The sequence below is a fragment of the Onthophagus taurus genome, chromosome 3 (assembly GCF_036711975.1).
Source record: "Onthophagus taurus isolate NC chromosome 3, IU_Otau_3.0, whole genome shotgun sequence".
Taxonomy (NCBI): domain Eukaryota; kingdom Metazoa; phylum Arthropoda; class Insecta; order Coleoptera; family Scarabaeidae; genus Onthophagus; species Onthophagus taurus.
This window is the reverse complement of record NC_091968.1, coordinates 2,737,390-2,762,464: the sequence shown is the minus strand read 5'-3', so window position 1 is coordinate 2,762,464 and position 25,075 is coordinate 2,737,390. Positions and strand designations below refer to the sequence as shown.

The following is a 25,075-nucleotide window of genomic DNA, read 5'->3' as shown; positions in this document are numbered from 1 at the left end:
TTATCCTTTTTTGTTGATGTTTTTAATCTGTGATTTTGTTAATCTAATTTAAATTTAATTGTAATTTAGTTATAAGAAATTAGATCTACTCCTGAACCCCACCTATTAACTAATTCCATTATATTGTATAATTTTTCTATGTAAGTTCACCTTTTCAAATTCCGATTTTCATTTTACCGTTATTAATACGTTCCGGTTAACCTTTGTTTAATTTGTTTCTTCTTTTTCATAAATTTAGGTACTGAAGATGAAACATTAGTTTTCGAAACATGTCTACTTAAATAGAATTAAAACATTTTATATTTCTCAAAAAAGTTTTTACTTTTACATAAATCCTAGTTTATTATATTTAGAGAAATATGGAGAATTTCATCCCGTTTATACTACTGTTAGTTCTAGCTTTAGTTGCTATTCAGCGTTAGATTGCTGTATATTTTTCATTGAACTAAAACTAGAACTAACACTAGACCTAGAACTGGAATCATTCGGGTTTAGCCGTCTTGAGAGACGTGCGGCTAATTCTAATGGTAGTGCTAGTGTAATACTATACCATATCCAGATCGAATTCGCACTTATGAAAATCAATTTCAAATTTACGAAATTGGATTTCACACAACTGAAAATCATTTTCGTACTAACGAAAAATCAATTTTACACTAAAGAAACTAAATTTTTCCTTTACGAATTTCAAAGTCAACATTATGAAAACGAATTTTACATTCGTGAGAATGAATTTTATGTTTATGAAGATCAACTTCGAAAGAATTTTACTAGGCTGTAAATAAAGACCTATATAAACATGTTTATTCAATGGAATTTTAATAACGAGTATTTAAATATGGAATTACAACAATATAATTAAATTAAATAATTAAATGATAACTATATATAAATTACATCTTAAAACTTATATTTCGTTTAGATCTCGTTTAAATCTTGCTCCCTTAGCACAGCAGCATAATAACGTTCCACATGATTTGTATACCCCAAAAGATGTTGCTGGGGAGTATCCCTAATTGCTTCATCTGCGATTTCTTCTAAAATCCGCATTCTACGTTCGGCAATAGTGAGTCCTTGATTATTATTTAAACGCACATAGTTGCCGATACACAGGTGCGTTGTCGATAATAAAACTCGGATGCAAAAACCCAAAATTTCTACATGTTGCAACCTCTAAACCATACTTTGCATTCTGCACCTTTATACGAACCTCTTTTATGCTCAAAAGATACAATTTGTGTGGAACACATCGCGCCAATGCAATGCAACTTATTTCCTTTACTTGCCGGAACAACTAATGATAGAAATAATAATAATAATAATAATAATAATAAACTTTATTGCCCAACAGCGCACCATATTAAGGGCAAAATACAAAAAATATACAAATTATTACAAATTGTACATCAATATAATTACAAGTGAAATTAAAATGCATATAATACATACCTAAATAATAATACAATCAAATAAAAGAGGCAAGAAAAGAGACAGAAAATGCAATGTTTATTCTAGCCTACAACTATCGTTCATGTTCGTGATCATATGTGTTATCGGCGCCCTTTTTTGACATTTGTTCTGCATAAAGGTGGATAAAAATACAAATGGGACCGAGAATTTATGCGCGGCACCACTATATTCACTCGCGACAACAACCACGCACAGTCGATCTCACCACACATCAACTTTTGCAAGAACGAGGCACTTTGGACCATTCTTCTATCCTGCAGAGAAGGAAGCTTGTGGCGATGCAGTAGATCTAAGTAGTTCACTCCTTTAGGCGGATATTGACCATCCATACGATATGACAAAAATTTGAGAAATCGACGCTAGACTTTCTCAACCATTAGTTGTTGTGACGTGTAAATAGGGTACCATATTACAGAGGCATACTGGAGGCGAGAGATCACCAGAGCCATAAATAGCGTTTTCAGGGTACCAAAATCAGCAAATCGACCCATGATCCTCAGTATGAAACCCAAAGTTCTCCAAGCCTGAGAGCACATCTCCTCAATATAGGGCAAGAAAGAAAGTTCTGAGTCAAACAGCACTCCCAGATCCTTCACCGTAGAGACCCTTGTTAGAGGTATGGAAGCCGCAATATAAACTGTGTCGATTTTATTTAACTTCTTTGTAAATGATATATAAGTACATTTACTGACACTTAAAGAAAGGGCATTGAAATTGCAAATAGAGCTATATTGCTAATAGAGCTCATTCTAGGCCAATTTTTGATCTACCCTCATTTCGACGGCAATATAAATTAAAGTTGCACTCATCAATCCAAATGAGGTCTCTACCGTTACCCCGGCTTTCTAAAAGTTTTTCAACATACTCCCTTCATTTGACCTTATTTTCGTACGTATTGATGCTTGCAACATTTGGTCGAATTTTTTTAAGCGAAAATAATTTACCGTCCAGCCAGTTCTTTATCGTATTAATTGAAACACGAAGTTCAAATTCATTATGCATGCGATTAGATAGATCTTTAAGCGTTAACGTACTATCTTCTTCGATCCACCTTACTAATGCTTCGTCAATTGCAAGAGTTCTTTTAGACTTGGAACCTCCTTTAGGTTTCGGATCTTCTTGATCATTTTTAAACCGTTCGTACGCAGTGCGAACGTTGACACCCAAGTCTTGAGCAGTTTGCCTCCAGTTTTTACCATCTTCGTAAGCTTTCATTATTCTATCAGCAGCACTAACCTTATTGTATTTACCGCGAGGCATTTTCATGGAGTTACGAAAGTTTGACGTTTATTAAAACAAATACCAAGCATACATGACTCATTATATAGAAGTATAGAACTAGCACTAGACCTAGAACCATAGAACTAGAATCATTCGGGTTCAACCCTCTTCAGAGACATGCGGCTAAACCCGAATGATTCTAGTTCTATGTCTTATGTTAGTTCTAGTGATAGTGCTAGTGTAATACTAGAACTAACACTAGACCGAGAACTAGAAACATTCGGATTCAGCCGCACGTCTCTCAAGACGGCTAAACCCGAATGATTCTAGTTCTAGGTCTTATGTTAGTTCTAGTGATAGTGCTAGTGTAATACTAGCCGTCTTGTGAGACGTGCGGCTAAAACTGAATGATTCTAGTTCTAGGTCTTGTGTTAATTCTAATGGTAGTGCTAATGCAATACTAGAACTAACACTAGACCGAGAACTAAAAACATTCGGGTTTAGATGCACTTCTCTCAAGACGTTTAAACCCGAATGATTCTAGTTCTAGGTCTTGTGTAAGTTCTGGTGATAGTCCTAGTATAATACTAGACTTAACATAAGACCTATAACCGAGTGATGTCGAATTTAAAATTCTCCGAGTGTTCTCTGAGAACTAAATTTGTAGAGTTAAAAATCTTACCTCTACCTTGTATTTATATATTTAACTGCCTCTTATACATTAAAAAAAAAATTCTGAATTTCAAAAGACATGATGAGGTCCATCATTATGGAACCAGACACCATGATAACCTCGTAATTGATTATACTCGCACTGAAAGAGCTAGGGATGGCACTAATTATTATGGAATTAAATTTTTTAATTTGTTGCCTAATCCCATTAAACTACTTGACACTAATAATTTTAAATCAAAAATCAAAAATTACTTGTTAGCGAGAGCATTCTACAGTGTGGATGAGTACTGTCTGAGCACTTTTGATGGCCTAGTATAGACTTATTTTGCATGTCTTTCTCGTCTGGATTCATGCCGTCGTGTATTGTGGATGTAGTTTAAGATGTTCTTAATGTTGTTAGTTGACTAGCGGTAATGTTACATGTATTTTTTATTATTTTATTTTTTATGTATTATACGCTTTTTTTGACTTGCGCAAATACTGTTGTATGACGTTGCCAATAAAGATTTATTATTATTATTATTAACCCTAGAACTAGAATCATTCGGGTTTAGCCGTCTTCAGAGACATACGGTTAAACCCGAATGATTCTAGTACTAGGTCTTGTGTAAGTTCTAGTGATAGTACCAGTGTAAAACTAGTCTAATCACCGCCTTTGAATACAGAAACGACAAATGCTAGTTTTAAAAGATCCGGAAATTGACTGGTTTTGCGGGGATGAATTGAGCTTTGTTCAACGTCAGATTTGGCACGTCTTATGGTGCTACAATGAGGTTGTGTACTCTTCAGTTCCTACGGCTTTATAAGAACCATAAACGAGGCAACTAGGTTGAGCAACTGCCTGTACAACATATTCATTAACTTTTCTCTAAATCTTTTTGAAACAAGAATCTATGACACTTAATTATCGGATCATTGTGCCCAATGCAGTGTTGTGCCTATCCATCCTATAAACCGTGTAAGCTATACTTCTAAAGTAATCCGACCAATTACTAATATTCGGGTTTAGCCGCATGTCTCTGAACAGGGCTGAACCCGAATGATTCTAGTTTTATGGTTCTAGGTCTAGTGTTAGTTCTAGTATTACACTAACACTACCATTAGAATTAACACAAGACCTAGAACTAGAATCATTCTAGCACGTCTCTCAAGACGGCTAAACCCGAATGATTCTAGTTCTAGGTCTTATGTTAGTTCTAGTGATAGTTTTAGTGTAATACTAGAACTAACACAAGACCGAGAACTACTAAACACTAGCACTATCAATAGAAGTAACACAAGACCTAGAACTAGAATCATTCGGGTTTAGCCGTCTTTCGAGACGTGGTGCTAAATCTGAATGTTTCTAGTTTTCGGTCTAGTGTTAGTTCTAGTATTACGCTAGCACTATCACTAGAATTAACACAAGGCATAGAACTAGACTTCTAGTTTTAATTGTTATTCAGTGCTTACGTCACGAACGGGCCTTTGAGCTACCATCCTTGGAATACTTTTGACTACTGGCTTGATAAAGAGATTAACTATTCTAGATTCGAGATTAACGAAATTGAATCATTTTGTAAATTTTAAGAAGATAAGAACCAAGTTAACTTTTGAGTTTTATTCATTCTGAGCAAATATTGACTGCAAATGAAAGGTGTTAATTAATAAAGACCCAATTTTGTTAAAAAAATATTGAACTTAATTTAGATTAATTTTTTTTTTATAAATTTCAAATGTTTTACAAAGATGTGACATTCCACGGGTTAGGATGTAATAAAAGTTGAGAGAGTAAGTAATCAAAAAGTTTAGACGACTTACTTTATGGAGTAATTCGTCTGATTATTTTCTCGTTGGTGACGAGAAGGGAAAGATTAGAATTAATGGCTATAAAGAAAATAAAATTTTAAAATTGTATTTAATGAAACCACTTCTTTTTTTTGTGTTTTAACCCTTAAATTTTATATTCATGGTGTGTGGGGGTTCTAGCGGTATTTTTGTGGAGTACACGAACCCCGGGTAATTTTTAAGCAAACCAAATTGCCACGAAAAAGCCCGTAATATATTGCATTTGTGCCACTTCACACATTCATCACGTCCCCTTTCCTTCTACTTGAACGCGATGCATCCAACCCAACGGGCCACGAACCCATTTTTATTCCCACGTTTTCTAAGCCTTTAGATGCTGCGAGAATGGATGTAGAACGTCGTTTATATTTGGACACAACACTGGGTAGTGGGTAGGGTGCATATACAATTTTCTTTGACGTAAATAAACTCTTGGAAAAAGGAACACTATATTATATTAATTTTTTGATGTACTCTTCTCCATGGATCGTAAGAGAATGGAGAAAATGAACGGCGTGGAAAGTCTGAAACTGGCGTGGATTAACAGAGGAAGTCCGCTGCATATGACGATGGTGATAAATGGCCCGGAAGTGTGTCGGAAAGCCCATCCAAAGTGTCCCGAAAAGTACTAAGTTTTAACTTAATAAAAATTTTTTATTGCCTGCACGATATTGGCAACTTTTATTAAAGTTAAAATTTGAGATATTCAAAAAAGAAGTTGATCCAAAAAAATGTAATATAAAAAACTCCCTAAATCGGATGAAATAAGCAGAATAAGTACCTTTTTAAGCTTTAATTGAAGCTGAATTTTTTAAAGGGCGTAGATGGACGAACGAAGAAGACACGCCTGTTGACAAATTAATTCCTTGGGGGCAAGAAGGACTTCGTAAATCCTACGAAGACGGCTTTATTCAATTAGTGAACGGTTTAGTGATAGGGAAAACCTAATTCCTAGTTCCATGTTGATTATGAAACGACAAGATAAAATGAATTAAATTAGAATATGAATTGTTACAGTAACAAAGAAAATTTATCAACCAACATCGTGTAAATTAACATTAAAACGCTAAGTTTAAGAGAACAATAAATTTCTTTAACTTCACTTTTGGAGAGAACTTTTATTCTCTAACATGGTTTCATGCAGATTATGATGGAAATGATCAGCTTGGTTATAACATTTATGTTTCTATTAGCCTTTGAAAACGTTAAATCAAGATATTTCGTAAAAGGAAAAACAAAAAAGGTGATTATACTATAATAATTTATATTTAATGATGATTTATTGGATGTATTACAAACATTTTGAACAAGTAAAACAAAATTTAGTTGTATAATTAATGTGATACAACAAAAAGATACAATTATACGAAGCTTCGTGTTATAAATTTTAATTGTTAGCATAATGCAATAGAACTGTTATTAAAACGACATCATATGCATAACAATAATGCGTAATAAACACTCTATTTAGAATGGTATGAATGCAATTGAGCTAATTTTTAAATGCCACGTGGAGAAATAATGAAGCTGGCGATAACGTTTTGTTGCCAAATTAACTAATTAATTTCGATTGAACCTAAAACCCCCGGTTCGAAATTTGGCGTCCGCAATTTGGCTTCGGTCTCCATCCGTTCAAACATAAATTATCCACCGATTTTACGTGTCGTTAATTTCAATAGTTTATTTGACGCGCTCGCGGTCGTCGCACCACTGCTGCACAAATAATCACGTGTACTAATTAAATCCCAATAAAAACCGAACGCAATCCCGTTTGATTTGTGTCGACGTTGTTGATCCACTACAAAACCGCACATCAACTTGGTAAATTTTTTTTTTTTGGATTTATTGGTGTTTTTAATAGACTTCGTTATACAGTGAATTTCACTTAATATGTATAGAATCGTATACATACATCAACAACTTTCTAGTTCTATGTCTAGTGTTACTTCTAATTTTACACTACCACCATCATTAGAACTAACTCAAGACATAGAACTAGAATCATTCGGGTTTAGCGGTCTTGAGTCTAGGTCTAGTGTTAGTTCTAGTTTTACACTAGCACTCTCAATAACTTGTAGAAGAAGATGTGTAATGGGTATTTTTTTTATGAAATGGGTTAACAATATTTTATTAACAGAAAATCTTATAATTTTTCATAACAATATACAATGTCTTCGAAATAAAATTAATGAATTAGAAGTCAATCTAAATACTGCAGGAAAAAAGGCAGATCTAATAGCTCTTACTGAACACTGGCTGATGGAACAGGAAATAGAAGTAATAAGTATTGATGGTTATAAAATGGCGTTCACTCGCAAAACATTCGGTCATGGGGGTTCGTGTATTTTCACTAAAACATCTCTACACTTTGAAGAACTTAATTTTGAAGAATTATCTGTGGAGATTTCAACATTAATTTTTTAAGAGAGAGTAACGATGCTTTTTTGTATATAATTAATGCTCACTAATTTCAATCATGTTATAAAAGAACCGAATAACAAAAAATTCTTCCTCCTTAATTGACAATATATTAACTAATGCTGTAAACTTTGAAGCATATAATCTTGATATTTGTATATCTAATCACAAAGCCCAATTAATAGAAATAAAACAAGAGAAAGCTGCAAACAAAAGGAATCCAAGGTATAGAAACTTTTCTGAAGCAAACATAAACCGTTTTAGACAGAATCTTCTATGTGAAAATTTCTCCGATGTATTGAACACCAAGAATCCAGAAGAGGGCTTAAGGCTATTATACAGGGTGAGTCAGAAAGAATGGGAAATCCGAATACCGGAGACACTAGACACCAAAATGTGACGATTTAACCTAACATGTGTTATACAAATGTCGGTGGTTTTTAATACACAGGGTGTTGAAAGTTAAATTTTTATTTCGAAATTTCTTGATAATTTTGAAGGTTTTTGTACTATTAACATAAAATTTGGTAGTTTTATGTTTTCGAGCATGAGAAATACGAATTTGAAACTTGTTTTGTTATTGCTCGTAAAGGGCGCTAGATACACGCTGCTCGTTTGATAAATTAAATAAGTTTTTTGGCTTGACAGCTACGACCAATAAGAGCTGCAAATCACAAAGAGCATTCAATTTTATATAAAAAAGGTACTCTTATTGAAATTGTCTAAGTCTATCGGTTTTCGAATTATTTACTTTTAAATGTTTAAATGTATTTTTTCTTCTAAAATATTTATTTTTTAACATAAGCAAAGTTGGGTTATTTTTCCACTTATGTTTCGACAATTGCCTGTTAATTGTCAACATTGATCTAATTTCCGTGTGCAATCATCATTTTTACCAACAATAAAGTTATTACCAATTTGAAAATGCCACGACACAATGAGTTTTTTAATAGTGTTTAAGTCCACTGGATTTTTGAAAATGGTCACAATATTCTATTGTTATTAATTAATTGTTATTGTTATCGATTATTATCGTTACTAATTGCTATAGTTACTGTGTGTTATTGATTTTAAATGTTAACCTTAAAATTACTTCGAAACAATTAAAAGCAGGTAACTTGGAAACCAGTAGGCTTAGACAATGTAAGCAAGAGTACCTTTTTTGTGCAGAATTGAAAACTCCTTCAGATTTCTGGTTCTAATTCAGCATACCTCAACTGACAAAATAGTCATGACTTGATATCTCAAACGTACAGTGTGTCTGTAGCGCCCTCTACGAGTAATCACAAAACAAATATCAAATTCGTATTTCTCATGCTCGAAAACATCTAACTACCAAATTTTATGTTAATAGTACAAAAACCTTCAAAATTATCAAGAAATTTCGAAATAAGAATTTAACTTTCAACACCCTGTATATTAAAAACCACCGACATTTGTATAAGACATGTTAGGTTAAATCGTCATATTTTGGTGTCTAGTGTCTCCGGTATTCGGATTTCCCATTCTTTCTGACTCACCCTGTATAATGTATTACACAAATACATGGATAGACATTTTCCTCTAAAACTGAGTGAACAAACTTACCATAACTCTCAATGGATCACGGCTGGTATTAAGATAAGAACCATAGAAGGATTACTGGATATAACGTACGATGCAACAGTACAACTCAAAAACTATACAAAATGCAAATAATAAAATGAAGGCTGCGTGGAATATGATTCGACCGAAAAAGGGGATTGGAAACAATACAATAGAAAATATGAGGAATTACGGGGAAACCAAGAAAGAAACATTAAACAGATTTAATGAATACCTCATAAACGTGTGCGACTGGAAACGGCCACAAATGCATAATAAACAGCAGAGCAAAAGGTTGTATTTAAAGACAATATATCTACATCCGGTTACACAGACTGAAATTTTTAACACAAATGCGTTGAATAATACAAATGCAGTGGGCCCAGATGAAATTCCTATCAAACTAATAAAATTCGTTGCAGATACTATTAAGTACTAAGTACTACTAAGTATCCAGATCAATGGAAAAAAGCTATAGTTATGCCTGTATTCAAAAAAGGATGTCACACCCAATTTGAGAACTACTATCCAATGTTTCTAAAGTTTTTGAAAAAGTCATTTCCAGCAGAATTGTTACCTTTCGGGAATTAAACAATATTCTCACAGAAAAACAAAATGCATATTTAAAAGGACGCAATACAGAACGTGGCATCTATCAAATGACATCAGGAATAATAAAGAATTTATACGAGGACGGCAGAATTTATATGGTTTGTATTTGGATTTGTCAAAGGCTTTTGATTCTCGAGAGACGAGTATATTAATGGAAAAATTATGGAATATGGGTATAAGAGGAACAGCTCAATGCCTAATTAATTCTTATCTAGTCGACAGAAAATGCGTTAAAATGAGAGGAAACGATGGTATGACCTGAGTTTCTGATTATAGTCCAACCAAACGAGGAGTGCCACAGGGATCAATTTTGAGTCCAATACTTTTTGTAATGTACGTGAACGCTTTGCCTGACGTAATTAATCAACCGGTAGTATTGTATGCGGACAACACCTCTGTGATATGTTCAGGAAATGAAAATCTTGAGGACATGATCGTTAATACCATAGAGTGTGTCGAGAAATGGTTTGATGCAAATAATCTTAGACTAAATACGAGCAAAACCGAAATAATAGAATTGGAAGCAACACATCGAATATTTGGCTGCTAAGATGGCCAAATATGTTTATCTTATCCAGCAAGTCAAAGCTAGATCAGTGCAGCCTTACTCACTTATTACGGAACAGTGTACCCATTACTAAGATATGGTGTGATATTCTGGGGTTTTTTCTCGGCGGTGAATTCCTACTACAAAAGAGATGCGTTAGATCTATCTTTGAATTAAAGCGACTAGATTCTTGCAAAGAATATGTTAAAAGAAATATTTGCATTTTGGAAAGCGTTTTGTGTGTTAGACGATATCCACAGCATTACCAAGAAATGCAAAGAACTCATGAATATTTCACAAGAAATAAAAATCTACTAAATCTGCCGATAACAAAGTTCACTCGAATTCAAAAAAATGTTATGTATCAATCAGCTAGAATATATAATCATCTTTCGAATGAATGAAAATCATTAACAACATCTCGGTTAAAAATAAAATTAAAACCATATTTTTTAAGAAACCGCTTACTACGAACTAAATGAGTACCTACTTTCAGAATGAAGAATTGATCAATTGAATTTTTAATTGGTATTGAACCGAAAACAATGTATATAATATAATATATATATATATATATCTTTCGTTTGAATATATTTTGCCAGTGTGGCGATTTTGTATCAATAAATATTATTATTATTATTTACCCGAATTTTTCTGACTTTATGAAATCAACAATTTTCGACATTAATCTTTAAAAAATCGCGAAAAATCGAATTCTTAAGACATCCCAATGAAATACTCGCAACTTGTAGAAGAAGATGTGTACTTTTTCATGAACCAACCAGCATTTGAAAATCTCTTTGAAATAATATTAAAAAATACTAGAAAAACTTCTTTTACGTGATTTTATTTGAATTTATAACGAGACTAGTTTTGAGGTTACACCCTCATCTTCAGTGGAAACTAGCAAAAACGAAAAACATATTAAAATAAGACAGTTTAAAAAACTTAGTCAAATTTTCAAAGCAATATATACATGAAAAGCGAAAAACTCAAACGAAAAACATTATCTCGAAGAACACTTCTTTAAAAGATATGAACACGTTAAATATTAAAAAACAATCTCAACAAAAACATTCACAATACAACTCAAAATATAAAATTAGCGTACGACATTAAATTAAATTAAAATTTGTCACAAACGAAAAACGAAAAGATGTCGACGACGAGACAAGAACAAAGGAACTGGAAAAAGACTTGAGCGGGTTTTAAATCTGCAGTAAACCACCCGGGCGAATAAACATGTTATATAATTGTTTTGTGATCTCTCAGAGACATAAAAATGGGTTTGTTATATAGTTGAAGCTAATCATTTAATAATTCAAAGTTATTGTTATTTTTGTGTTTGTTAATTTCTAAAATTTCGAGCAGATCGAGCCTATAACCTTTTTCACATTTATGTAGAAGCTTTGTATTATTTCGAGTTTCCAATTTACGCCCTGTTTGCCCAATACAAACTGAGTTACAATTGGAACATCGAATTGAGTATATGCCACATTCTTTCAAAATATCTTTGTTCTTAATATGGTAGTTGGATAAAAGTCGAAGAATTGTGTTGTTATTCGAAAATGCCAAGGAAAGATTATATTTAAAAAAAAATGTGTTTTGCCTGAAAACTTAATTCTAAATTTTGAAATAATAATTTTTGAAATTAACCCAAATTTTTCTGACATTATAAAAAACAACAATTCTGGACATTAATTTAAAAAAAATCGCGAAAAATCGAATTCTTAATATATCCTAATGAAATATTCGCAATTTATAAAAGAAGATGTGTACTTTTCATGAATAACTCACGTTTGAAAATGTATATTCGTCTTTGAGATAACAACACCGATTTTTGTACAGTTGATGAGTTGAGTGTTTTTAGTTAATTTTGGATTGCTGATTTCAAATATGCCTTCCATTTTTCTGTAATACGTCACGTTCTTTTTTTATTCAGGTGTCTTACTGCTGCTGGACATAGGATGTTATAGGGAAACTATAGATGCAATGAATTTGATATTTGGCACCTTGATATAAGGTCATATATATGATATAAGGCCAAATTCATTGCATCTAAAAAAACGTGATGTGTTACAAAAAATGGAAGGTATATTTGAAATCAGCAACCCAAGGTTAACTAAAAACAGTCAACTGATCCACTGTACACAAAAAAAAAGTGAGAGTTTGCAGCACAGTGTAATTTTTTAAGTTAATCGCGATAAAAAACATCCGTCGAATTCTATATAAAGTCAAAATGTTCGAGGAATATTGTGTACATTATTGAATCGGATATATTTCAAAATGTTTAGTATTTATAATGTTTTCTGATCGGTTTATGGTAGAGGTCGAATTGTTAACCATATAGTACATTAATAAATATCACGCACAGTTCGGTGAAACCGACAGCATATTTGACGTTTAATTAAAATCGCTGAAGAGTCGTCTGAAGACGCACGGCTAAACCCGAAACTTTCTAGTTCTAGGTCTAGAGTTAGTTCTAGTTTTGCACCAGCACTATCACTAGACCTAACACAAAACCTAGAACTAGAATCATTCGGGTTTAGCCGTCTTGAGAGACGTGCGGCTAAATCCGAATGTTTCTAGTTCTAGGTCTTGTGTTAGTTCTAGTTTTAATTGTTATTTAGCGTTAGATTGTGGTATATTTTTATTGAACGAAAAGTAGAACTAAAGCGGCTCTTACACGATAAACGGTATCGCCAACATCAATATTGACAATACAACCATCAATCCTCGTGGTAACCAGTCTCAATACTTCACTACCTTACACGATCAATATTATTGTCAATACTTTTGTCAATAAGTTTGCTCAATAAGTTACCTTTTTACCACGAACAGGGTGAATCTACGTAGTTTTACTCGGTTATTTGCCGCTATTTTCCTTTCAAATATGGATAATCGTACAAAAGCTTGCGTAGCTATTATTTTGGTGCTTAGAACTACTCGTCGAGTGAAACGCAAATACTGGATGAAAGAACGATTGAAGCAGAGAGATGAATATTCTCATCGAGTACTGTTGAAAGAAATCAGCCTCTGAAATCACCACATCAATTGATGTTGATGATTTCAGGAACTACTTTCGAATGGATGAAAGTACCTTTAACAAACTGTTACAGAGGGTTGAACCATTTTTGTAAAGACAGGATAGCAATGTGAGAGAAAGTATAAAGCTAGGTGTCCACTTGAGAAAAACTTCTGAGAGTAACTCTCGATATCTACTCTCAAGTCTGTGTCAGCTTGAGACTGTTTTAGCTCTCCGAGAGCTTCTATAAACCTTTCGAGAGCTTTCTCTCAGACAGTTCTCTCAGGACCGTGTCCACTAGTGAAATGTGTCTGTGCTATGGAAACTAAAATTTATTTTCTTTCAGTGCTTGGTGTTTGTAAACATGGATGTGAAAATTGCAAGTGCAATAGAGTTGTACAAAATTAAAAAAAAAAAAAACAAATTGAAAAAAATAAAAAGAAGCTGTTAGGTGAAATCATGGATTTGGCGTAGATTAGAGCTGGGTTTCAACAAATATCAACATTCGTTGTCAAATTGTTAATTATTTGGCATACTGAATTCACAAAAAAGTGAACTCGATTGCTTTAATGGCACTTATAAATGCAAACTATAAGTTTATTCATTTTGTGGATCCTTGTTATCAATATGTATAAATATGAAAAAGTCATGTATGTTTTTATGCTTTTATTGATAGATAATTTAAAACTCTGCCTGACGCGTTTCGGCGATCTATGCCATCTTCGGAGGCACTACAAAATTAAACATAAAGGTACAGAAATCATTTTGTGCTGATACAATAGTAAATATTATTAATGTGAGTAAAATTTTTGATATTAACATTAAGATTAACAAACTGAATATAAATTAAATGAAACAAAGTGACTAACTTACTTCGTCTTTTTTGGTTATGTCAACATAAAATATAAGTCACTCTATCCATGTGCGGTACAATCAATATGCTTACTGTAGCAATCTTTTTAAATATAAACAAATGATGGTTTAGATTAACAATTTTATTAATAATTATTTTAGTTTTACTCGAGAGCTAACAATTTTGGGAAGAGGCGTGCTTGGTGTTCGTTAGTGGTCTTGCGCAGTATTAACTATATGGTACGCATGCGTGTTGAGGATGGTCAAACTCTTAAGTTTAAATATGAATTTGGAAGAAGTGGTCATCAAAAGGGGGGGGGGGGAAAGGAGAAGTAGAGGTGAGATGGGAAAGTAGCCGTTGGGACCCCATGAAGTGCGGAGACTCCACACGGACAAGATGAAGAAGCCCTCGGCATCGGGTAATATATATTATATATATTATATTATATTATATTATCCCACCTCTACTTCTCCTTTCCCACGTACACGTCGTACACGTGATAGCTTAATAGTGGCTTGGCAGTACTTTGGAAAATTATTAGAAAATATAAACTTAAACGCCTCAATTGCTGAAAGAAACTAGATATTGCTGGCAGAAGACTAAGTACTACTAATGAAAGACTAGCTGTTGCAAATGAAGCAAATTCTTCTTACAGAAGACTGCACACTACTACCAGAAGACGAAATACTGTTGGTAGAGGACTAGATATTGCTGCAAAAGACTAGATATTGCTGGCAGAAGACTAAGTATTGCTAGTGAAAAACTAGATATTACAAATAAAGCACATTCTTCTTACAGAAGACTACACACTACTACTAAAAAGCAGAAGACTTAATTTTACTGTCAGAATACCAAATTATGTTGTCAGAAGTTACTATTACTAATGGTACAAATCCCTTTTAAATTTCGCAAAAATTGCATCCTTCGCTTCCCGACTTCTATGTTCATTAGATTTGATATTCCAAAGAATTGAATTTTCTTCATACACTTCAATTAATTCAAATATTTCTTCTTGGGACCATTTTCTTTTAGGTGTTATCTTTAAACGTGTTATATTGAGAAAACTAGCAGCTACTCGCAGCAAAATTCGAACCGTGTTCGTTTTTTGACAGTTACTCTCACGGTAGATAAATTGTGCGTGTCCACTTGAGTACAAATCTCAACGTGTTTACTCTCCGAAAGTTTGTGGGGACTCTGACAGTTACTCTCAGATGCGTGTCCACCAGAAAATATACTCTCGATAGCTTTTCTCGAGAGCATTTCTCGCAAGTGGACACTTAGTTTAAGTGTTAGGGAAAGATTAGCCTTAACCCTGAGGTACTTGGCCACAGTAAGAAATTTGAAGACTTGAAGTTTTCTGTCATAATGTCCCCAGCAACTATCAGCAAAGCTGTAACAGAAACCTTTATATATGTCCTACAAGACTAGATGGAGTAGTTCGTATTGCTCGATGAAATTACGAAAAGCATCTTGTTCATCATCAAGGGAACTGGATGAACCAACAGTATCTCCATCGTGTTGAACGTCAACAACGTGAGTTAATGGGTCGGTCATTTTCACCACTTATTCAACTGAGTATAATGTAGAAAATAAGAATTAAACCTGTTTACAAATTATCTGGTTTAAAATAACATATGTTTCTTCATTGTGTTGATAGACATGTTTTGTTATTGTTATAGTTAAATAAAAGTATTTAATTTTTTTTTTATTGGCGCTAATACTACACGGTCAATAGTATTGTCAATATCCTCTCCAATTTTCAGTATTGACGCCTAAAAATCAGAAAATCCGGATTACCATCTATACTATCAATATTATTGTCAATATGCTAAGCTATTGTCAATATAATTGATCGTGTAACGGCCGATTTAACACTAGACCCAGAATCATAAAGACAAGTGTATAGTAGTTTAGTAATTATGGTTACCTCATTAATATATTGCAAGTTATATGAAATTCCAGGTAAATTACTTAAGTTTTATTTAATTGAACTTATTGAAAAACTTACAACTTATTGAGAGATCATAAAGTAAACAATTCGGACTTCGTAATCTTAAATCCCTCGATTAAGAAGTTACGGGAAATTCATTTTCCGGGAACTAAATTAATTCAGGATCTGACTTGGAGAACCTTCCTAACTATGAAATCCAGATTTATAAAAGGTCGACTCAAGAAAGTTATTAAAAAGTTTATTTATCTTAGAAAAGAATTTGTACTTTTTTGTTTAATTCGAAAATCTTGATATGTCGAAGATGTTATGCAAATCAAAATAATATAACAAAATATATTATATAAATGTGATATTTTACGTATTCTTACCGCAACCAAACATTTTTACGATTCGAATTCCGATCGAGAGTTATTTATGAACGCGACGTTTCCACAATATCAAAACTAAAATATAACACAAGCAACTCATTTAAATGATATATTAGATTTACAAACGCTTCCCATAAAGAATTCTTCTTCAAACCATATATATATTCTTAAAGTTTTTTATGGTGTGTTTTTTCATCATTTATTTAATAAAAAAATTGGTTTCCGTGGTATTTAACCCTTTAATATTATATGTTTAAAACTCAAATGTTACGTTTGTACGGTCTCAAACCCTCGGTTTTCCACTACCTAGAGTAAATTTTGCACAGTTTGAAGGTAAAACGCGTTTAATTAGCCTAGGAAGGGGAGTTTAAAACGTCTACTAATTGAATTATATACCAGATCCTTCATCTCTCTTGCCACCCCCGCTGCGAGTTTCAAATTAATACTCCTCTTAAAAAAACCCTTTTATTCAAGCGAGAGAAATTTTAACAATAAAAAAAATTAATTTATTTTATTCAGCTTTTAACAATCCTATTGCTGCTTAAAAAATTAAGTGCATATTCACTTAAAAAAATCGGGCTTTTTCTTCAATAAAAGATGAAAGAGATGCCTAGTTGCGATTTTACCAAAATTAAAAGCTTTTGCTTCTTGTTTTTCAATCCTTCGTCTTTCTCTATCGTTCTTTCACATCGTTTTCTGTCCGTTATCGTGCACGTGACGACGGTCTGGTGGCGATGGTGATCGATACGAAAGCGATCCCCAAAAACGTTAGGCGAAAACATCAAAGGACTGCACACCTGGTGCTCTTTTTGGATACTAGAAAAGCTCTCTATATATATATATTGCTCCACGGATACCTTATTAACGAACCTGCTTTTCAAAATGGAATACTGGAGGAAGTAGTTCTCCCAACTTACGGTTGCTACTTGTTACAGTTGCATTTTATTTCAACAATGCTCCAAATCATATAAAGAGAATTTATTTAAATATCGATATTAGTATTATTTGCGATTTTCTCGTGAACTTTGTAATACTGTAATACTTCGTCTTCATTTTTAAACGTTCGTTTTATAACGACGATGTCTCTGTTGTGGTTGTGGGTGGCTTCTATCTTATTTTCTTACACAAGATTAAATATTTCTGGCTGAGAATAGGTTACTGCCAATGGAAGACTAGTTACTATTAATAGAAGTCTATCTACTACTAATAGAAGACTAGATACTAGTGAAAAAGTAGAAAAGCCGGATACCGGATATTCGGCATCCCCTTCGGCCGGATATCCGTTTATCCGGCATATTTATCAGACCATTATGGTTATAATTTCTTTTACATTTCTGAAGTGATACCCTACATTGCCACATTATAAGAGAATTATATTATATAATAAGAGAACTGATAAGATATGGCAACTTATTTGGATCCAAGATACAAAATGAACTTTTTTGATGATTCAAAATGAATAATTGGCAATATTTCCACAAAGATCCTTCAAGAAATGAATTCTATAGCGAATTTTGCAAGTTATCGATGAAAATTGAAATATCAAAAATTTTATCAAAATTTCAAATATTGTTTTCTCAAAAACTAAAAGCTATTTTTTAAAACGGGTTAGTTCATTGGAAAGAAGACACTTTTATTAACATTTCGGGAAATTTTCATACTGATATTCCAAGAACTGGATTTTATACGAATTTTTAAAACTTAATCGGCGAAACTTGCAAAATTCGAAAAAATTGTCGATCATTTCAAAAATTTATTTCTCAAGAACTGAAAGTAATTTTTCAAAACGGCTTGTTGTATTAAAAAGAAGATACTTTAATTAATAATTGGCAATATTTCCACAAGGATCCTTCAAGAAATGAATTCTTTAGCAAATTTTGCAAGTTATCGATGAAAATTGCAACATCGAAAATTTTATCAAAACTTCAAATATTGTTTTCTCAAAAACTAAAAGCTATTTTTCAAGACGGGTTAGTTCATTGGAAAGAAGACACTTTTATTAACATTTTGGGAAATTTTCATACTAATATTCCAAGAACTGGATTTTATACGAATTTTTAAAACTTAATCGGCGAAACTTGCAAAATTCGAAAAAATTGTCGATCATTTCAAAAATTTATTTCTCAAAAACTGAAAGTGATTTTTCAAAACGGGTTAGTTCATTGGAAAGAAGACACTTTTATTAACATTTTGGGAAATTTTCATACTGATATTCCAAGAACTGGATTTTATACGAATTTTTAAAACTTAATCGGCGAAACTTGCAAAATTCGAAAAAATTGTCGATCATTTCAAAAATTTATTTCTCAAGAACTGAAAGTGATTTCTCAAAACGGTTTGTTGGATTAAAAAGAGGATAGTTTAATTAATAGTTGGTGACATTTCCACAAGGATCCTTCAAGAAATTAATTTTATAGGGAATTTTGAAAGTTATCGATGAAAATTGCAATATCGAAAATTTTATCAAAACTTCGAATATGGTTTTCTCAAAAACTAAAAGTTATTATTCAAAACGTGTTAGTGCATTGGAAAGAGGACACTCTTATTAACACTTTAGAAAATTTTCAAAATCATATTCCAAGAAATGGATTTTATACGATTTTTTAAAACTTAATCGGCGAAAATTGTAAAATTTGAAAAAATTTTCGATAATTTCAAAACATTATTTCTCAAGAACTGAAAGTGATTTTTCAAAACAGCTTTTTGCATTAAAAAAGGGATACTTTAATTAATAATTGGTGATATTTCCACAAGGATCCTTCAAGAAATTAATTTTTTAGGGAATTTTGAAAGTTATCGATGAAAATTGCAATATCGAAAATTTTATCAAAACTTCAAATATTGTTTTCTCAAAAACTAAAAGTTATTTTTCAAAACGGGTTGGTTCATTGGAAAGAAGACACTTTTATTAACACTTTGGGAGATTTTCATACGCGTATTCCAAGAACTGGATTTTATACGAATTTTTAAAACTTAATCGGCGAAGATTGCAAAATTCGAAAAAATTTTCGATCACTTCAAAAATTTATTTCTCAAGAACTGAAAGTGATTTTTCAAAACGGGTTAGTTCATTGGAAAGAAGACACTTTTATTAATAATTTGGGAAATTTTTATACTCATATTCCAAGAACTTTATTTTATACGAATTTTTAAAACTTAATCGGCGAAACTTGCAAAATTCTAAAAAATGGTCGATAATTTCAAAAAATTATTTCTCAAGAACTGAAAGTGATTTTTCAAAACGGCTTGTTGCATTAAAAAGAGGATACTTTAATTAATAATTTTTGATATTTCCACAAGGATCCTACAAGAAATTAATTTTATAGTGAATTTTGAAAGTTATCGATGAAAATTGCAATATCGAAAATTTTATCAAAACTTCGAATATGGTTTTCTCAAAAACTAAAAGTTATTTTTCAAAACGTGTTGGTGCATTGGAAAGAGGACACTCTTATTAACACTTTAGAAAATTTTCAAAATCATATTCCAAGAAATGGATTTTATACGATTTTTTAAAACTTAATCGGCGAAAATTGTAAAATTTGAAAAAATTTTCGATAATTTCAAAACATTATTTCTCAAGAACTGAAAGTGATTTTTCAAAACAGCTTTTTGTATTAAAAAAGGGATACTTTAATTAATAATTGGTGATATTTCCACAAGGATCCTTCAAGAAATTAATTTTTTAGGGAATTTTGAAAGTTATCGATGAAAATTGCAATATCGAAAATTTTATCAAAACTTCAAATATTGTTTTCTCAGTCCGGTTAGTGGCTTTGCCCAATACGGACGTGTTTTACTAAAAAGTTTAAAGTTTTAGAAGTTTTAGAAGTTAAATATTTAAATTACTTACGTAATGAGTGACACGGAGGGGTCATTTTCTTCCGTGACTAGAGGACGGAAACGTGGACGACCCAAACGCGGAACTACATCGTCACAAACTAAGAGACCAGATCTTAAAAAAACACCACCGAAGAATCTGCCACATGGCGATCCAGGGACGTCAACACAAAGGCAAAGCGGGTTATTCAAAAAACCACAAAAACTGGATTTTACAAAACAAGGTAATAATTCAACAAATAACACACAAAAAATAAACCAAAATACAAATAAACATATTACGTACGCGTTTAATGACAAAATGAAACAGCTAAACAAAGAACTCACTACGATTTTTGAAATTACACCCAAATCAAAAACATTAACAAGAAGTCAACTGTCTCTCCACTGGAGCGAAATTCAATTTACAAACAATGTAGTTCATAATGACATAATCAGCGACACTAAACAAGGTTTTCTAATTAAATCTAAAGAAAACAAAAACACAATATATAAATTACTAAACATATTAAAAGAAAAACAAATTATCGGAGATTTCATAGAAAGTAAACCTAGACCAACAATGAAAAATACATTAAATAACAAATCCAACTCATTTTCCGTAATCATATGCGATGTGGAACTAGATATTGTAGATGAAGATATTAGCAACTTCCTCAATGATAAGCTTATCTTTCATCGATACTGTAAACGAATAATATCACGCGCTACCAACAATCCAACACGAAAAATAAGAATTATTACAGGTGAAGTCAACGCTTTTCAAAAACTTGTACAAGAAGGATTATACTATAGACATAAACATTACAAAACAATCGAAAGCAATGCACCACCACCTGCTCCCATCCCTTGCGGGAAATGTACAAGTTTTGCACACACGACAGATGCTTGCAATGAGACACAGCGATGTGGTAAATGCAAAGAAAACCACAAAACCCACAACTGCACTACAGACCTTCCCATATCTTGTCTAGCTTGCGGGGAAATAGGACACCAGGCATGGTCTTTTAAATGCAAAAAGCGCCCCCTTAAACCCATTGAAGGACTGCCCACAATTCAAGTAAAATCCGCTAACAAAAAAACCGAGGAAATCAATGAACAAGTAGTCAAAACTTCAAGAATTCATAAACCGATGTCGATGCACGACTACATAATTGACACATACATATACGAATTGAATAAACCAGAAAATCAGAACAGAAATGAATTAATACAAAAACTAAGAGCTCGTTTCGCAGACCAATTCCAAATAGATACCTTTGTCAATATATCTGGCAACCGTGCTTATATAGTAATGCTGGATCGCCTAGATAATGACGCACCACCAGCAACAATTCCCTCTCACGGACAACAGAGCAACATCAGCTTAACATCTCCAGAGTTGGAAGACAGTAATTCACATGTCGTCCTCACAACCGAATCAATCTGCGATATTCAAAATACGATGGAGATAGCAGATACAGAACCAAGAGAACCCGGCTACATATAGCAACTACCAGAACCTGAGACTAACAGAGAGGAAATTAACAACGACTCAGTTCCCAAAGAATGTATAAACGTCATTTATGCAAACATTAACAGCTTTAACAATAAGAAATCCCTAATTTACAACTATATACAAAAAAATGACATAGACATGATGCTATTTGTAGAAACTAAAACAAAGACAGATCAACATATTAAATACAGAGACTGGCAAGTAATTCAAAAGCAAGGTTACATAACCAATAAGACAAGAGGCGGGTCCCTCATATTGCTAAAACCAACAATACCTCTAGGTAAAGCAAACCCACCATCTATTAACAGACCTCTCAATGAATGCCTCCACTTCACCATCCCTTTCGATAAAGAACAAATCCACATCTTTCTTGTGTACATCCACCCACATCAGCCTCTCGAAAAAAACATTTTCTCTAAAGCAGCACAATATAAATATGTCATAATAATAGGTGATTTCAACCTTAACCCATCTAAACGCAAACAATTGCAATCGTTCCTAGACAACTCTTATTTCAAAAAAAGACATACAGACCCTACATTCCTGATGCCGGCAAACAACGACACAACCCCAGATATAGTAATCCACACTGAAAATATTACAGAAATTGTAAAAGACATTAGTCTTACTGGTGATCTATGCTCCGACCACTTGGCGATAACATTCAAAATCTTCACAAATCAAACCCCACCAACCCAGGCTGAAATGTCAAAATATAACCTAACTAGAACCAACGTACAAAAAGTAAATGAAGACATGACAATCTTTATCAACGAATCCAGAACAACAGCATTGAACGAGAACTTCATACAAGACTTTCACAACTCCCTTACACAAGCGATAATACGTCACTCACCGAAAACGAGGTACTCTCCATATATATATACACTCCCCAACTACATTCTCGAAATAATTCATAACAAAAGACGAGTATACAGAGAATACAAAAGAACAAACAACAGAATATTGAAAAATGAATTAAACATAGAAAACAAAAGAATACAAAAATTAATCCAAAAATACCAACTGGATCGTTGGTTAGAAACATGCAGAGAAATAGAAACGGATCGCGGCAGAACATATTGGCAGAAAATCAAAAAAGTTACAAAATACAAGAAGAGCGGCGACATTCCGACAATAACGTACAACAATATAGAATATAGAACTGATCAACAAAAATGCGATATTCTTGCCCAACACTTTCAAAGTGCATTCACCCCCAAACCAAACCACGATTATGACAATCATCACCAAGAATATATTAACGAATGGTACACAAGATTTGTAAATACTCCAACTCACGCGCATGATGAAACACCAGAAATAACTCAAGAAGAATATGACGAACATCTATTAAAAGGCAAAAGTTCATGCCCCGGCTTGGATTTAATAACAAAAAAATTACTGAGACAACTAAATCTAGAAGTACATAACTCAATCCGAAAAATTTTCAATTTCTGCATGCAAAACCTCATATTCCCATCAACATGGAAAAAAGCTACAATTATTACAATCCCCAAACCTGGCGCAAACCACTCTCTTCCACAAAGCTACCGCCCTATCACCCTACTATCAGTAATTGGAAAAATTTACGAAAGTATCCTTAACTCCAGAATTCTTCACTTTATTAACGACAAAATCCCTATATACCAATTCGGCTTCAAACGTAAACAATCAACAATTCACCCACTCATTATTCTCACAAATAACATACAAGTAATGAACGTCCATCATCGAAAAACCGCGATCTTATTTCTGGACATAAACAAAGCCTTTGACACAGTCTGGCACCAGGGACTTCTATACAAGATGGATAAATTAGGAATTCCTACACCCTACATGAAAATTATAGATGCATATCTTCGCGACAGGATACTGAGCATCCAACTGAATAATGCTACATCCTTCCCTTTCTCCCTTTCCCAAGGAGTACCTCAAGGATCCCCAATCTCACCTACCTTATACAACATCTTCTGCTATGATATATACCCTCCAACCCATCCAAACGCCAACAATATTGATCCGGATAGCTACATACTTCAATATGCAGACGATACCACCCTAATAACACATGGAAAAAACCTTCAAATAGCAATAGAATCACTACAGACGCTATACAATAACATATCAACATGGTTCCACAAATGGAGAGTCACCCCCAATCCGGACAAATTCCAACTATTGATTCCACACTCCAGAATCACCAATCAATCCCCTCACATCACAACAGGCACATCAACTACAAAACCTACAAAGTTGGTAAAATATTTGGGCATAACCTTGGACAACAAATTAAAATTCAAAGCTCACTACAAAAAAATACAAACTGAGGTAACAAGACGAGCAAAACATTTTAGGTCATTGACTTACAAAGACAGGGGTATCTCGGTAAAATCAGCGACACAGATTTACAAAAGTATTTGCAGACCACTCCTCGACTACGGACATCTCACGACTATATGTTCTCCGAAGTCAACAAAAGAAATAATCAGTAAAGCAGAAAGAAAGTGCTTAAGAATTCTGACAAAAATTAGACACCCGAGCAATCCACTGCACAACATAAATAATGAAGATTTATACGCTAAAACAAAAGTAAAACCGATTTCAGAAAGGCATAAACTTCTGAAAGAAAAATTTTCAAAAAATGCCAAGTTAGACACCCTGGATATGATGTGCAAGATCCGAACAAACGAAGGAAGACCAAAATCATTGTACGAACACCTCAACATAAATACACAAATATAAAAAAAAAAAAAAAAAAAAAAAAAAAAAAAAAAATAAAAATATGTATAATGTAAAAATGTGTAAAAATGTATTGTAATTTTATGAATATTGTAAGCGGAAAGACCCGAAAAGGGTCGATAGCTTAATAAAGATATTTTCTCTCTCTCTCTCTGTTTTCTCAAAAACTAAAAGTTATTTTTCAAAACGGGTTGGTTCATTGGAAAGAAGACACTTTTATTAACACTTTGGGAGATTTTCATACGCGTATTCCAAGAACTGGATTTTATACGAATTTTTAAAACTTAATCGGCGAAGATTGCAAAATTTGAAAAAATTTTCGATCACTTCAAAAATTTATTTCTTAAGAACTGAAAGTGATTTTTCAAAACGGGTTAGTTCATTGGAAAGAAGACACTTTTATTAATAATTTGGGAAATTTTTATACTCATATTCCAAGAACTT

The 25,075-nt window shown here is 32.9% G+C and overlaps 1 protein-coding gene across 2 annotated transcripts in view; it reads left to right on the top strand.

The window, feature by feature from the left end:
* Window positions 1-25,075, top strand: part of LOC111423975 (lachesin-like) — a 210,746-nt gene that overhangs the window by 108,568 nt on the left and 77,103 nt on the right. The window contains exon 1 of one of the 2 annotated variants that reach the window (XM_071195337.1): window positions 6,919-7,014. The exons of the other annotated variant lie outside the window; for it this stretch is intronic. The gene's annotated coding sequence lies outside the window, so the exon portion shown is untranslated. Of the gene's footprint in view, window positions 1-6,918; window positions 7,015-25,075 lie in introns of those variants that run through there. 2 annotated transcript variants of the gene reach the window in all.